At 44.1% G+C, this 18,041-nt stretch overlaps 1 protein-coding gene across 1 annotated transcript in view; it reads left to right on the top strand.

Annotated features, from left to right (window-relative positions):
• Positions 1-18,041, top strand: part of LOC139570997 (spectrin beta chain, non-erythrocytic 1) — a 136,594-nt gene that overhangs the window by 24,476 nt on the left and 94,077 nt on the right. The window lies entirely within an intron of this gene.

The following is an 18,041-nucleotide window of genomic DNA, read 5'->3' as shown; positions in this document are numbered from 1 at the left end:
GACATCTGTCTTCCTCTGAATAAAGCCTACTGTGTTACTACGGACGAAGGGAGGTCAGAGAGCGGTTTTCCTCAGTGCACGCTTGCTATTGATCATGAGAGACGCACACATCCCCACCCCCACATACACTCAGGCCTTTATTCATAATTCATCCACACAGCAGGAGTGTATTTACCAGGAGACTACTGTAATATTGCTAGTGCTGTTGACCAACATGAGTGCTATCTGAACTGAACATGAATTAACACGATGGAGACTGGCACAACCTAATACTTTCTGTGCATTCATCTGATTTGCACAAACACACTAACATCAACATATTTTATTCATGGTAACACACTTTGGGTTCATATGATTGGCTGAGCCCTCGCCAGGTGAGAATCTCCCTCTACTTAGGTCGGTAAGACCGTAGCCTTGGTTCGTTATGAGGCTTCTCCAGGCTGACTGTCACAGTTGGGCTGGCTAGACTGAAGATATTATAATAATCTGGGCACCATCCATTGAAGTATGTATGTACAGTGGGGAGAACAAGTATTTGATACACTGCCGATTTTGCAGGTTTTCCTACTTACAAAGCATGTAGAGGTCTGTCATTTTTATCATAGGTACACTTCAACTGTGAGAGACGGAATCTAAAACAAAAATCCAGAAAATCACATTGTATGATTTTTAAGTAATTAATTTGCATTTTATTGCATGACATAAGTATTTGATCACCTACCAACCAGTAAGAATTCCGGCTCTCACAGACCTGTTAGTTTTTCTTTAAGAAGCCCTCCTGTTCTCCACTCATTACCTGTATTAACTGCACCTGTTTGAACTCGTTACCTGTATAAAAGACACCTGTCCACACACTCAATCAAACAGACTCCAACCTCTCCACAATGGCCAAGACCAGAGAGCTGTGTAAGGACATCAGGGATAAATTGTAGACCTGTACAAGGCTGGGATGGGCTACAGGACAATAGCCAAGCAGCTTGGTGAGAAGGCAACAACTGTTGGCACAATTATTAGAAAATGGAAAAAGTTCAAGATGACGGTCAATCACCCTCGGTCTGGGGCTCCATGCAAGATCTCACCTCGTGGGGCATCAATGATCATGAGGAATGTGAGGGATCAGCCCAGAACTACACGGCAGGACCTGGTCAATGACCTGAAGAGAGCTGGGACCACAGTCTCAAAGAAAACCATTAGTAACACACTACGCCGTCATGGATTAAAATCCTGCAGCGCACGCAAGGTCCCCCTGCTCAAGCCAACGCATGTCCAGGCCCGTCTGAAGTTTGCCAATGACCATCTGGATGATCCAGAGGAGGAATGGGAGAAGGTCATGTGGTCTGATGAGACAAAAATAGAGCTTTTTGCTCTAAACTCCACTCGCCGTGTTTGGAGGAATAGAAGGATGAGTACACCCCCAAGAACACCATCCCAACCGTGAAGCATGGAGGTGGAAACATCATTCTTTGGGGAAGCTTTTCTGCAAAGGGGACAGGACGACTGCACCGTATTGAGGGGAGGATGGATGGGGCCATGTATCGCGAGATCTTGACCAACAACCTCCTTCCCTCAGTAAGAGCATTGAAGATGGGTCGTGGCTGGGTCTTCCAGCATGACAACGACCCGAAACACACAGCCAGGGCAACTAAGGAGTGGCTCCGTAAGAAGCATCTCAAGGTCCTGGAGTGGCCTACCCAGTCTCCAGACCTGAACCCAATAGAAAATCTTTGGAGGGAGCCGAAAGTCCGTATTGCCCAGCGACAGCCCCGAAACCTGAAGGATCTGGAGAAGGTCTGTATGGAGGAGTGGGCCAAAATCCCTGCTGCAGTGTGTGCAAACCTGGTCAAGAACTACAGGAAACGTATGATCTCTGTAATTGCAAACTAAGGTTTCTGTACCAAATATTCAGTTCTGCTTTTCTGATGTATCAAATACTTATGTCATGCAATAAAATGCAAATTAATTACTTAAAAATCATACAATGTGATTTTCTGGATTTTTGTTTTAGATTCCTTCTCTCACAGTTGAAGTGTACCTATGATAAAAATTACAGACCTCTACATGCTTTGTAAGTAGGAAAACCTGCAAAATTGTCAGTGTATCAAATACTTGTTCTCCCCACTGTATATACCCAGCTATTTTAAAAAACAGACCCACTCGTAATATTTGGCATGCCAGAGAACTCCCTTGAGTAGGTTTATCACGGCTCCAACACACATCCCATATATCACTGGATCATTAGACACGGCCCTGTAGGCTCCTCAGGGCCCTCAGTCTAATGAGGTGATGACGTGTGGCCCCCTCGATTCCACTCCACTGGTCCCACTGTGGCCCTCGCTGCACTCTCACTGTCTCACTGCCACATGTTCTCATCTCTTGGAATCCTCATATGAAGAAGAAGTTAGGAGGGAGGGAGTGGAAAATCAGTCTCCATATTTCAGTTTATTAGCAGAGGGAATGAATGAATCAATGTATTAAATTAGGGCTGTATTGTGCAATTTACATTTACATTTGACATTTAAGTCATTTAGCAGACGCTCTTATCCAGAGCGACTTACAAATTGGTGCATTCACCTTATGATATCCAGTGGAACAACCACTTTACAATAGTGCATCTAACTCTTTTAAGGGGGGGGGGTTAGAAGGATTACTTTATCCTATCCTAGGTATTCCTTAAAGAGGTGGGGTTTCAGGTGTCTCCGGAAGGTGGTGATTGACTCCGCTGACCTGGCGTCGTGAGGGAGTTTGTTCCACCATTGGGGTGCCAGAGCAGCGAACAGTTTTGACTGGGCTGAGCGGGAACTGTACTTCCTCAGAGGTAGGGAGGCGAGCAGGCCAGAGGTGGATGAACGCAGTGCCCTTGTTTGGGTGTAGGGCCTGATCAGAGCCTGAAGGTACGGAGGTGCCGTTCCCCTCACAGCTCCGTAGGCAAGCACCATGGTCTTGTAGCGGATGCGAGCTTCAACTGGAAGCCAGTGGAGAGAGCGGAGGAGCGGGGTGACGTGAGAGAACTTGGGAAAGTTGAACACCAGACGGGCTGCGGCGTTCTGGATGAGTTGTAGGGGTTTAATGGCAATTTGATGTTTATATTGTCCAGAAAGACTTTATAATAGATTTTGTATTATTATTACCAAAGGCAAATACTGCAGCAGAGTTTGTCTGGTCAATGATGGCATTTTCAGAGTGACAATACTGCACAATGCACTTCCAATGATTGGCCTCTGGAACTAATGAGAAGTGTGCACTTTCTTTTATTGGCTGTTGGATGTACTTAGGATTACCTCCGTTTCCAAAGGCATGGGCACACCCCCTCTCCCTTCCCCCCTCTCGGCCGGGACAGTCACTGCGGTGTGTCTGACATTCTTTTACGGCACATGACATTGCAGAGGTGTCCGGAAGCCAGTGAATGACTGACTTGATTCCAGCCAGGCTCTGGTTTGAGTCTGCGGGGCCACAAAGGGAGGTTGTTATCAGTCCCCTGACGCCAGCACCATGGGATCACCATGGGAGCTGTGGAGAGTGAATAATCACCATGCAGAGGCATACTAGGTCACTGAAGGACTGCCCGCCCAGGCGCCCAGACACAATTCCTAATCACTCTTAATGTTTGAGATGATGCCTGTTAAGAATCATGAGTATGAGTGTCCCCTGAGGGTTCTTAGTTTGACACAATTATTGGCATGTAAATAAAAACAGTTTAAACATTGTCCCGTGATTTTCTTCAGAAAGTATTCAGACTCCTTGACTTTTTCCACATTTTGTTACATTACCACCTTATTCTAAAATTGATTAAATAAATACAAAATCATCAGCAATCTACACAGAATACCCCAAAATGACAAAGCGTAAACAGGTTTCTAGACATTTTTGTAAATGTATTAAATATTTAAAAAACAGATACCTTATTTACATAAGTATTCAGACCCTTTGCTATGAGTCTTGAAATTGAGCTCAGGTGCATCATGTTTCCATTGATCATCCTTGAGATGTTTCTACAACTTGATTTGAGTCCACCTGTGGTATATTCAATTGATTGGACATGATTTTGAAAGAATTGGAAAGACACACCTGTCTATATAAGGTCCCACAGTTGACAGTGCATTTCAGAGCAAGAACCAAGCCGTTGTCCGTAGAGCTCAGAGACTGGATTGTGTCGAGGCATAGATCTGGGTACCAAAACATTTCTGCAGGCTTGAAGGTCCCCAAGAACACAGTGGCCTCCATGATTCTTAAATGGAAGAAGTTTAGAACCACCAAGACTCTTCCTAGAGCTGGCCGCCCGGCCATACTGAGCAATCGGGGGAGAAGGACCTTGGTTAGGGAGGTGACCAAGAACCTGAATGTCCCTCTGATAGAGCTCCAGAGTTCCTCTGTGGAGATGGGAGAACCTTCCAGAAGGACAACCATCTCTGCAGCACTCCACCAATCACGCCTTTATGGTAGAGTGGCCAGGTGGAAGCCACTCCTCAGTAAAAGGCACATGACAGCCCGCTTGGAGTTTGCCAAAAGGAACCTAAAGACTCTCAGAACATAAGAAACAATAATCTCTGGTCTGATGAAATCAAAATTGAACTCTTTGGCCTGAATGCCAACCATTACGTCTGGAGGAAACCTGGCACCATCCCTATGGTGAAGCATGGTGGTGGCAGGATGTTTTTCAGCGGCAGGGACTGGGAGACTAGTCAGGATCAAGGCAAAGATGAACGGAGCAAAGTACTGAAAGATCCTTGATGTAAACCTGCTCCAGAGGCCTCAGGACCTCAGACTGGGGCGAAGGTTCACCTTCTAACAGGACAATGACTCTAAGCAACCAGCCAAGACAACGCAGGAGTGGCTTCGGGACAAGTCTCTGAATGTCCTTGCCAGAGCCCGGACTTGAACCCGATCGAACATCTTTGGAGAGACCTGAAAATAGCTGCAGAGTAAAATGGGAGAAACTACCCAAATAAAGGTGTGCCAAGCTTGTAGCGTCATACCCAAGAAGACTCAAGGCTGTAATCGCTGCCAAAGGTGCTTCAACAAAGTGCTGAGTAAAGGGTCTGAATACTTATGTAAATGTGATATTTGCAAAAAATTCTAAAAAACTGTTTTTGCTTTGTCATTATGTGGCTTTGTGTTTAGACTGATGTAACCTAACAAAATGTGGAAAAAGTCAAGGGGTCTGTATACTTTCCGAAGGCACTGTATGACACATGAACATTCTATGTCAACGTGTTTCGATAGGAGTTAAGAAAAGGACATCTATCTCCATCTTGCTTATAGTTATCTATAAGTGACTGCTATTCCTTGGTGAATTCTGTTATTGTGCCTACATAAGCCTCAGAGTAGACATTCAGCTCTCAGACAGAAACGGACATGTATTTTAGACTTTATCACAAAAGACATAGCAACTGCTTAAGACATTAGCTGACCATTTATTGGATAACCTAATAACCAGGCTGGAATGTTTGACATGGAAAACCCCCAAAATATCTTGTGACCAAGGTTTTGGTATTTTATTGATGTCATTATGTTATTCTCTTCAGTGTCTGACCGTCTGGTGTAATTCTCCTTCACACTATAGTCCTATATCCCAGATGTTATTGTGGCCTTAGGGTCACCAGTTTGGACCTGTCCTTCCTTTTATATGGTATAAATTATTATCAAAGAATGCATATTATGGTCTGGATAGATTTTTAGTAAATTGACTGGAGGCATTCCACAATGGATCCTGGAACTTGACCAGAATAGGTAATGTCCTGAAGTTAGCCTCCCTTATCTGGGCACTGGTGTAGGGTAGGCTTCACCTTAAAAAATATTACAGGAGTGGCTTATAGCTTGTATAGAATAGCCCCACAAGCCTGAATGATGTGTCCACAACTGACTTGAGAAATTCCCTGTCTCTCAGGAGCCAAGGGTAATAACATAGTCTTAATTTCGTCATACTATGAAGTGAAGGGTTAGCGTGCTGCGCTAAGAATGTTAACACTCTGTTCCAGAGACTCAGTCACTTCAAAGTGCTGTTTGTGTACCTTGGCGACCTTGGACTGTCTTTCTCCAAGCGATCTCGATGAAACTCAACAGCTGTCCAACATAGCCCAGATGCTGTAGATAGAACCACTCACTGAATCATTCTGAAAAGCTCTGGACAGTTTTCCTCTTCTGTCAGAATGAATGGGAAAGTCTCATTTGACTAGATTGTGCCAAAGCAGGTGACAAGCATGACCCACATATTTAGTCAGTGTTTTACTGTAGGGCAATTCCACGGTAACAAAATGACGCAGAGACTCACATTTTTCACTTTAAAAGTATGACAGACAAAAAGCCTTGATTGTAAAGTTACATTTTTTAAAGCAATTTTCAAAAACACATTTACTCGAAGAACAGTGGAGAAGTAAATTTCGGTAACAAAAGAACGGTAAAATGTTCCACAGTTTGTGACCACGCTTTACAAAAAACGGTTAAATATCTACTCTGAGTTCAGATTTAAAGATGTCTGCAGAAAGAATGAGGTGTCCGCTATGATATGAAATCTCTTTTGGTTATATAATACGTGAAGTGGATTAACACCTGGTAACAGGACGATAGTAACAGAATGACATCATGGGTCCCTAATCTGTACTATACAGAAATGCATAATTATGAAAGTCATTCTCTTCATGGTGATGTATGCTGAATAGGTACACAAAGGTAGAAAAATGTAATATCATTCTTTGCATGTTTGGGTATTATTGTACACACTGGCTATTATTCTAATGAGCTCCAACCCTCAAACAAGACCAAATGTGGTACTAATCATAGATGTCTCTGTTTCACAAGTTTAGACATCACAGTAAAGCACAGTAGAGTACAGTACGGCATGGTAGAGTAGAGTTCAGTAAATTATACTGTACTCTACTTTAGTGTACTGTACTAAACTCTACTCTACATTACTGTATTGTACTGACCTATACTCTACTGTCCTTTACTGTGCTAAATTCTACTGTACTGTTTTGTACTGACCTCTACTTTACTGTGCTGTCCAAACTTGTGAAACTGTAACGTTCGTCGTTGGGAGAAAGAGAGGAGGACCAAGGTGCAGCGTGGTAAGTATTCATTATGCCTTTTAATGAAAACGAATACTAGAACAAAACAACAAAACTAACGATAAACGAGAATGAAACGAAACAGTCCTGTCTGGTGACATACACAAAGACAGAAAATAAACACCCACGAAACACAGGTGGAAAAAGGCTACCTAAGTATGATTCTCAATCAGAGACAACTAACGACACCTGCCTCTGATTGAGAACCATACCAGGCCAAACGCAAAACACAACATAGAAAAACGAACATAGACAACCCACCCAACTCACGCCATACTAAAACAAAGAAATAACAAAAGAACTAAGGTCAGAGCGTGAAGCTACCCCCCCCCCCCAAGGTGCGGACTCCGGCCGCAAAACCTGAACCTATAGGGGAGGGTCTGGGTGGGCATCTGTCCGCGGTGGCAGCTCTGGCGCGGGACGTGGACCCCACTCCACCATAGTCTTAGTCCGCTTCAGTAGCGTCTTTGGAGCGGCGACCTTCGCCGCCGACCTTGGACTGGGGACCCTAATAAATGGCCCCACTGGACTGAGGGGCGCCTCTGGACTGAGGGGCAGCTCCAGACTGAAGGGCAGCTCCGGACTGAAGGGCAGCTCCGGACTGAAGGGCAGCTCCGGACTGAGGGGCAGCTCCGGACTGAGGGGCAGTCCGGAGCTGCCCTTCAGTTTCAATTTATCACTAGCCACTTTATATTTTATAATGTTTACATACCCTACATTACTCATCTCATATGTATATACTGTACGCTATACCATCTACTGCATCTTGCCATCTTGATGTAATGTATCACTAGCCATTTTAAACAATGCCACTTCATATAATGTTTTCATACCCTACATTACTCATCTCATATGTATATACTGTACTCTATACCATCTACTGCATCTTGCCATCTTGATGTAATGTATCACGAGCCACTTTAAACAATGCCGCTTTAAATGTTTTCATACCCTACATTACTCATCTCGTATGTATATACTGTACTCTATACCATCTACTGCATCTTGCCTATGCCGTTCGGCCATCACTCATTTATATATTTTTATGTACATATTCGTATTCATTGCTTTACACTTGTGTGTATAAGGTAGTTGTTGTGAAATTGTTAGGTTATATTACTTGTTAGATATTACTGCATGGTCGGAACTAGAAGCACAAGCATTTCGCTAAACTTGCATTAACACCTGCTAACCATGTGTATGTGACAAATACATTTGATTTGATGTTAGTGCTCATGGAGCTTTTTACATGGAAATCCCCTGTAGTAGCTATGTAGAGAGAGGAAGTGAGGTAAAATGTGTTGTATGATCTAAAGCTTGAAGGAGTGTACAATTACTGGATGTGTTTGTGTGGGCGATATGTGCTAGTGAATTTATTTGCTTAAGCTTCTAATGATGCGCTTTCAGACTTTACACATATACGTGTGGGTGTCTCCCCTAGGAATGGGAGTAAAAATGATAAAATAACCCAAAAGCAAAATCCTATGTGCGTGAATGTGAAAACTTGAAATGTATACGTGTGACTAAGTAGAGCTGTCATCATCTATAAAGTAAAATCCAGTGTACAGTGAGGATGTTTGAGTGGGCGTAGTGAATGATCCATCCAGCTGTGTCCCTCAGGGCAGGTGGGTTTAATAATGTATGGTATTGTTAAGGCAGATTGTGTGGGTGCAGAATACTATCCTGTGCCTGGATTTTCTCAAGCATCAGGAATACTCAAGCTTTAAGTGAGGCTGACTGTAGCTAGGTTTCCATCCAATTGGCGACAGATTTTCATGTGAATATTCTAAAATCTGCATAAAACAATTTGCACATTTTTCCACCATCAAATCAAATCAAATCACATTTATTTATATAGCCCTTCGTACATCAGCTGATATCTCAAAGTGCTGTACAGAAACCCACCCTAAAACCCCAAACAGCAAGCAATGCAGGTGTAGAAGCACGGTGGCTAGGAAAAACTCCCTAGAAAGGCCAAAACCTAGGAAGAAACCTAGAGAGGAACCAGGATATGAGGGGTGGCCAGTCCTCTTCTGGCTGTGCCGGGTGGAGATTATAACAGAACATGGCCAAGATGTTCAAATGTTCATAAATGACCAGCATGGTCAAATAATAATAATCACAGTAGTTGTCGAGGGTGCAGCAAGTCAGCACCTCAGGAGTAAATGTCAGTTGGCTTTTCATAGCCGATCATTAAGAGTATCTCTACCGCTCCTGCGGTCTCTAGAGAGTTGAAAACAGCAGGTCTGGGACAGGTAGCACGTCCGGTGAACAGGTCAGGGTTCCATAGCCGCAGGCAGAACAGTTGAAACTGGAGCAGCAGCACGGCCAGGTGGACTGGGGACAGCAAGGAGTCATCATGCCAGGTCGTCCTGAGGCATGGTCCTAGGGCTCAGGTCCTCCGAGAGAGAGAAAGAAAGAGAGAATTAGAGAGAGCATACTTAAATTCACACAGGACACCGGATAAGACAGGAGAAGTACTCCAGATATAACAAACTGACCATAGCCCCCCAACACATAAACTACTGCAGCATAAATACTGGAGGCTGAGACAGGAGGGGTCAGGAGACACTGTGGCCCCATCCGATGATACCCCCGGACAAGGCCAAACAGGAAGGATATAACTCCACCCACTTTGCCAAAGCACAGCCCCCACACCACTAGAGGGATATCTTCAACCACCAACTTACCATCCTGAGGCAAGGCCGAGTATAGCCCACAAAGATCTCCGCCACGGCACAACCCAAGGGGGCGCGCCAACCCAGACAGGAAGATCACGTCAGTGACTCAACCCACTCAAGTGACGCACCCCTCCTAGGGACGGCATGAAAGAGCACCAGTAAGCCAGTGACTCAGCCCCTGTAATAGGGTTAGAGGCAGAGAATCCCAGTGGAGAGAGGGGAACCGGCCAGGCAGAGACAGCAAGGGCGGTATGTTGCTCCAGAGCCTTTCCGTTCACCTTCACACTCCTGGGCCAGACTACACTCAATCATATGACCCACTGAAGAGATAAGTCTTCAGTAAAGACTTAAAGGTTGAGACCGAGTCTGCGTCTCTCACATGGGTAGGCAGACCATTCCATAAAAATGGAGATCTATAGGAGAAAGCCCTGCCTCCAGCTGTTTGCTTAGAAATTCTAGGGACAATTAGGAGGCCTGTGTCTTGTGACCGTAGCGTACGTGTAGGTATGTACGGCAGGACCAACTCAGAAAGATAGGTAGGAGCAAGCCCATGTAACGCTTTGTAGGTTAACAGTAAAACCTTGAAATCAGCCCTTGCCTTAACAGGAAGCCAGTGTAGGGAGGCTAGCACTGGAGTAATATGATCAAATTTTTTGGTTCTAGTCAGGATTCTAGCAGCCGTATTTAGCACTAACTGAAGTTTATTTAGTGCTTTATCCGGGTAGCCGGAAAGTAGAGCATTGCAGTAGTCTAACCTAGAAGTAACAAAAGCATGGATTAATTTTTCTGCATCATTTTTTGACAGAAAATTTCAGATTTTTGCAATGTTGCGTAGATGGAAAAAAGCTGTCCTTGAAACAGTCTTGATATGTTCGTCAAAAGAGAGATCAGGGTCCAGAGTAACGCCGAGGTCCTTCACAGTTTTATTTGAGACGACTTTACAACCATCAAGATTAATTGTCAGATTCAACAGAAGATCTCTTTGTTTCTTGGGACCTAGAACAAGCATCTCTGTTTTGTCCGAGTTTAAAAGTAGAACGTTTTCAGCCATCCACTTCCTTATGTCTGAAACACAGGCTTCTAGCGAGGGCAATTCTGGGGCTTCACCATGTTTCATTGAAATGTACAGCTGTGTGTCATCTGCATAGCAGTGAAAGTTAACATTATGTTTTCGAATGACATCCCCAAGAGGTAAAATATATAGTGAAAACAATAGTGGTCCTAAAACGGAACCTTGAGGAACACAGAAATGTACAGTTGATTTGTCAGAGGACAAGCCATTCACAGAGACAAACTGATATCTTTCTGACAGATAAGATCTAAACCAGGCCAGAACTTGTCCGTGTAGACCAATTTGGGTTTCCAATCTCTCCAAAAGAATGTGGTGATCGATGGTTTTAAAGGCAGCACTAAGGTCTAGTAGCACGAGGACAGATGCAGAGCCTCGGCTGACGCCATTAAAAGGTAATTTACCACCTTCACAAGTGCAGTTTTCAGTGCTATGATGGGGTCTAAAACCAGATTGAAGCATTTTGTATACATTGTTTGTCTTCAGGAAGGCAGTGAGTTGCTGCGCAACAGCTTTTTCAAAAATGTTTGAGAGGAATGGAAGATTCGATATAGGCCGATAGTTTTTTAAATTTTCTGGGTCATGGTTTGGCTTTTTCAAGAGAGGCTTTATTACTGCCACTTTTAGTGAGGTTGGTACACACCCGGTGGATAGAGAGCCGTTTATTATGTTCAATATAGGAGGGCCAAGCACATGAAGCAGCTCTTTAAGTAGTTTAGTTGGAATAGGGTCCAGTATGCAGCTTGAAGGTTTAGAGGCCATGATTATTTTCATCATTGTGTCAAGAGATATAGTACTAAAACACTTAAGTGTCTCCCTTGATCCTAGGTCCTGGCAGAGTTGTGCAGACTCAGGACAGCTGAGCTTTGGAGCAATACGCAGATTTAATGAGGAGTCCGTAATTTGCTTTCTAATGATCATGATCTTTTCCTCAAAGAAGTTCATGAATTTATTACTGCTGAAGTGAAAGCCATCCTCACTTGGGGAATGCTGCTTTTTAGTTTGCTTTACGACAGTATCAAAAAGATACTGCAAATGTATTGCAGATAAAAGTCTGTGCGTGATGACGTAGTGCACATACAAAGTTAAATGGGTTTCCATCGCATTTTCAACTCTAGTGATGGTTTTGTCACAAATGTGACCACTCTGGTCTTGGCACGTGTGCTCTAGCCAACAGCTGGCAGATACAGTGCAGGTAGTCTACCTACATGATGAGATTATTATGGATAAGAGCGAGATTATTTTTATTTGTCAAATGGCAGCCAATCATCGATCATCATGTCACCAGAATAAGACCCTCAATATTTATTGGAAAGGAGCGTCAAACTCCTTTGTGTGTGTGCACTTTCACCACCCTGTGAAGTTAATAATTGATTTCATCTGTAGCCTAATAAACTGCATGCTTTCCCGAGACGTAGTGGGAGAACTACACAACATATCATCGCGTGAGTACAAATTGACTAAAATAGGATGGTTATTAGCAATGTTTTTCTCCGCCATTTCCACCGCCACCTAATTAATTTTAGAGACACTAAAAGATCACTCCATGTCGAACAAACAATGTCTGTCGGCATTTAGAAATATGTACCAGCATTTCCTGTGTCCATCAGCCTGGTCGTGACTTTTTTGATGCGTTAGGTAATTCATCTGCATGAAATGGTTGAATGGAAACCTGGTTAGTGTGGATGATGTCAGAGAGGTTGCAGTGAGAGAGCTTTCTGAGCCTGCTATTGGGTTTGACATAGAAGGAAACTGGAGAAATTCCGGAAACTGCAACCAGTGTCTCTTCAAAGTATACAGTGCTGAATGGGGAGTCTGGGCTCTTGTTGGGCCACTCAAGGAAATTCAGAGGCTTGTCCCAAAGCCACTCCTGCATTGTCTTGGCTGTGTGCTTAGGGTCGTTGTCCTGTTGGAAGGTGAACCTTCGCCCCCAGTCTGAGGTCCCGAGCACTCTGGAGCAGGTTTTCATGAAGGATCTCTCTGTACTTTGCTCTGTTCATCTTTGCCTCGATCCTGACTAGTCTCCCAGTCCCTGCTGCTGAAAAACATCCCCACAGCATGATGCTGCCACCATGCTTCACAGTAGGGATGGTGCCAGGTTTCCTCCAGACGTGACGATTGGCATTGAGGCCAAAGAGTTCAATCTTGGTTTCATCAGACCAGAGTATCTTGTTTCTCATGGTCTGAGAGTCTTTAGGTGCCTTTTGGCAAACTCCCAGCTGGCTGTCATGTGCCTTTTACTGAGGAGTTGCTTCCGTCTGGCCACTGCCATAAAGGCGTGATTGGTGGAGTGCTACAGAGATGGTTCTCTTTCTGGAAGGTTCTTCCATCTCCACAGAGGAACTCTGGAGCTCTGACAGAGTGACCATCGGGTTCTTGGTGACCTCCCTGACCAAGGCCCTTCTCCTCCGATTGCTCAGTTTGGCTAGGCGGCCAGCTCTAGGAAGAGTCTTGGTGGTTCCAAACATCTTCCATTTAAGAATGATTGAGGCCACTGTGTTCTTGGGGGCCTTCAATGCTGCATGAATGTTGTGTTACACTTCCCTAGATCTGTGCCTGGACACAAACCTGTCTCGGAGCTCTGCGGACAATTCCTTTGACCTCATGGCTTGGTTTTGCTCTGACATGCACTGTCAACTGTGGGACTTTATATAGACAGTTGTGTGCCATTCCAAATCATGTCCAATCAATTGAGATTACCACAGGTGGACTCCAATCAAATTGGAGAAAGGATGATCAATGGAAACAGGATGTACCTGAGCTCAATTTCGAGTCTCATGGCAAAGGGGCTGAATACTTATGCACATTTTTTTTTAATTTGCGAAATTTACTGAAAACCTGTTTTCGTTTTGTCATTATGGGGTATTGTGTGTATATTGAGGTAAAAAAATAAATAAATTGCATAATGGGTCTGAATACTTTCCGAAGGCACTGTAGATCCGATCCCTGTTTTCAGAGGGTCAGGCTGTGACGATGATATATTTACAAATGAATAGCAAACTAAGTTAATATAAGTGCCCTAGTCTAGTGTATAGTATAAAACTATAAATTGTCTACTGTTTCACAAAACCCTTTGACTGGAAAATGTTTGTTTTTAACCCTTCATTGGTTTTCAATTCCTATGTGAACAATCAATGTTTTTATTTTCCTATCTCTTGATCAAGTAAATTGTAAAATAAGATTGTTTTGGACCTGCCTTTGTGTTATGCTTGGCAGCCTTATGGAGTAGGCCGAGATGGAACACTGTACCATTTTCAGTTTGCAACAAAGGCTTTTGTCTGTTTGGTTTCCATGGAGATCTTTAGTTCGATCTTGATAAAGGCCCTTTTCAATACAGTCACTGAAATGTTTCTATGTAGGAGACTGGAGAGAGAAATGGCGCTGGATCAAAAGAGAAAACGTGAAAGGGTGAAGGAGAAATCAAATGAATAATTTAGAGAAAGGCAGCACAAAATTGAAAACGAGAGCCGGAGTGGATCCAATACAGCTGTAACTAAATGGCAATAAGTTATTGTAAAGTATTGCTGACCTGTGTTTGGCCACACATGCAGCTTTAAGAAAAATATTGAGAAAGTGGGCCCTTTTTTACCCTGTTCTTAAGTAGCATTGGGTTCAATGTAAACAATGAAAAATGCTAAGCATATTCTGATGATGCAATCATCTCCATGCCAGCGTCCTGCTTTCTAGGCTCATATTGACCCAACATTGACCTCTTTTTTAAATGTATTTGTATTTATACATCGATGTACCAGTCTGCAGATCAGTTTATTTGACCCCTGATGTGCTCGTGTTGAGCCTGTGCTCAGGGAAGGCACAATGTGTGTCGCTCTTAGGGTAGGAGAGAATGATGAAACTACCCTCCTCAAGAAGAGAGGCTTTGAAAGTGAAATGAGTCAGCAGTTGGTATGGATTAGCCCTGATTTAAAGGATGGAATGTTTCTCTACTGTTTGTTTGTGAATGTTTGTTTTTTGGTGTATGACGTCATCTCTGCATGTCAGTGTCAGTACCATCAATGTCTGTATGTTTTGTGTCTGTGTTCAGTGCACTGTCATGGACAATGAATACATCCTCTGTAGACCTGTAAGATGGGTGATATTTGTAGTCTGTAATAGGATGATGGATGGATACAAGCCGAGGTACAATTTGTTGAAGGTCGTCCATAGATAGGTATTTCATGGATTCTCGCCTTCCCTTTATCCTCTCCTCCTCTCCTCCCTCTTTCTCTCTTGTGAGGTGCTCACCTTCCTCTACCACACAGGCTAAAAATATATATTTTCGACCTGTTATCCATTTACTGCCTTATGTGTGCGCGCGCACACACACACACACACACACACACACACACACACACACACACACACACACACACACACACACACACACACACACACACACACACACACACACACACACACACACACACACACACACACATCAGCATCTAGATTCTGTATCTTATCCCGGCCCTTTATAGCCTACAGTCACAGCAGACCAACCCTCTCTCTTCTCTCTCCATCTCTCTGTCTTACCCAGCACACAGTGGGTGAACACAACATCTCCCTGCATCATCAGAGTGACAGGATGGGAGGATGTCGGTGGGGGTGTGAGGATGATGCGTTGCTGGGGCTGAGCCTCTTTGGTGAAGCAGGTTTAGAATTAGAGTATCCAGACATACTACCCCTGAGCCAAACCCATTACATACTGCAGACGCTCTCATGCAATCTAGCAAATGTGGAGAACAACATTGCTCACTGTATGGAAGAATGATTTGTAAAATCCATAGCCCTTATCCCACACCAGTGATCCCGGTCATGGTTCGATAGCTCTCAACCATCGATAGTGGTTGATTCCCCAGGTGGTCTGGTTAAGTACTGCAAGACAGGTGCTGTTGGTATTCAGCATCATTTACGGTGTGCTGCTTTCACCACTAGATACCATTCTGCTGTGCTGTCTCGGAGTCTTCGTGTTAATCTCTCCCACTGCCACTGCTGGTCGCCACCATGCAGTCTCCTCCCCTCCTAAGTCCATGTCCTGACACACTTTCAGACGTGTGTGTGTGTGTGTGTGTGTGTGTGTGTGTGTGTGTGTGTGTGTGTGTGTGTGTGTGTGTGTGTGTGTGTGTGTGTGTGTGTGTGTGTGTGTGTGTGTTTCTCTATGATTGCGGCTCTGTTGGCCCTCAGACAGTCTACACTAGCCAGAGCACCATTGTCCAATGTTTGCTGACTGTTGGTGTTCAGATAGACTTCTCCTCTCGACGATTTGCTGTGTTCATCAGGCAAACACTGGCCTGTCCCATTGAAATGAGCTGAGTTGATTCACTTAGTCTGGCCAATGACTGTCTGACTGCAGCAGAACACAGGGGCTAGCAGAGGGAGAACAAGACAGGCTGCTAAGGCTGTAATGAGCATGTTTTTGGGTGGAACGTACTAAAAATGGTGGTGGGTACTGGGTACTAGATGTGGTGTATACTTTAGATGTGGTGTATACTATTTGCAAGATTTGTATTTTTTTGTGGTGCAGCGGGACTTTTCATTGGACTGTAGCAAGGTATCCCTTCAAACATATTTTTTTTTTACAGTCATACTCTGATTTTATCTGTATGAAATGTTGCTGAGGCATATTTCATGTTTACCAGCATAGTTTAGAAAATGCTGTGTGTGCTGTGTCCTACAATAGTGTTGTTGGCCAGATTGTGTTAAACTCTTTTGTCTAACTTTGTTTTATAGGTGCTCTGAAAGCCAACTTGAGTTTAATGAGCCACGTTGCATGCGCACACTTTGCCAAAAGTATGTGGACACCTGCTTGTCGAACATCTCATACCTAAATCATGGGCATTATTATGGAGTTGGTCCCCCCTTTGCTGCTATAACTGCCTCCTCTCTCCTGGGAAGGCTTTTCACTAGATGTTGGAACATTGCTGCGGGGACTTGTTTCCATTCAGCCACAGGAGCATTATTGAGGTTGGGCACTGATTTTGGGCGATTAGGCTTGGCTCGCAGTTGGCGCTCCAATTCATCCCAAAGGTGTTTGATGGGGTTGAGGTCAGGGCTCTGTGCAGGCCAGTCAAGTTCTTCTACACCGATCTGGACAAACCATTTCTGCATGGACCTTGCTTCGTGCACAGGGGCATTGTCATGCTGAAACAGGAAAGGGCTTTCCCCAAACTGTTGCCCCAAAGTTGGAAGCACAGAATCGTCTAGAATGTAATTGTATGCAGTATTGTTAAGATTTCTCTTCACTGGAACTAAGGGGCTTAGCCGGAACCATGAAAAACAGCCCCAGACCATTATTCCTCCTCCACCAAACTTTACAGTTGGCACTATTCAATGGGTCATGTAGCGTACTCCTGGCATCTGCAAAACCCAGATTCGTTCGTCAGACTGCCAGATGGTGAGGCGTGATTCATCACTCCAGTTTCCACTGCTCCAGAGTCCAATGGTGGCAAGCTTTACACTACTCCAGCCGATGCTTGGCTTTGCACATGGTGATCTTAGGTTTGTGTGCGGCTGTTCAGCCATGGAAACCCATTTCATGAAGCTCCCGACGAACAGTTATTGTGCTGACATTGCTTCCAGAAGCAGTTTGGAACTCGGTAGTGAGTGTTGCAACCGAGGACAGATGATATTTACGTACTATGCGATTCAGCACTCAGCAGTCCCATTCTGTGAGCTTTTGTGGCCTACCAATTCGTGGCTGAGCCGTTGTTGATCCTAAATGTTTTCACTTCACAATAACAGCACTTACAGTTCACCGGGGCAGCTCTAGCAGGGCAGAAATGTTACGAACTGACTTGTTGGAAAGCTGGCATCCTATGACTATGCCAGATTGAAAGTCCCTCAGCTCTTCAGTAAGGCCATACTACTGTCAATGTTTGTCTATGGAGATTGCATGGCAGTGTGCTTGATTTTATACACCTGTCAGCGACGGGTGTGGCTGAAACAGCCAAATCCACTAAGTGGTTAGAATGCATCACTGTTTAATTAAATGTCTCGATTTGTAGCTAACTTTAAAATAATTGACCATGGGGATCGTACTTGATCATAATAAACTAATTTTATAGTCCAAAACAGCCTTCAATTATTATTATTTTTGGTCACTCTGGTAATCGAATTTACATAGGCTTTTTGGGATAGACCATGGCTTTTGGCACCACTAGGTTGCTACGCAGTAGACGACCAACAGAGTTTGTGACTTCACGCCCCAGACCGGACACTGGGGGCCTGGTGTGG

The sequence above is a fragment of the Salvelinus alpinus genome, chromosome 3 (genome assembly GCF_045679555.1).
Source record: "Salvelinus alpinus chromosome 3, SLU_Salpinus.1, whole genome shotgun sequence".
NCBI classification, from domain to species: domain Eukaryota; kingdom Metazoa; phylum Chordata; class Actinopteri; order Salmoniformes; family Salmonidae; genus Salvelinus; species Salvelinus alpinus.
The sequence above is the reverse complement of the archived record's forward strand: the minus strand, read 5'-3'. Positions and strand labels throughout refer to the sequence as shown.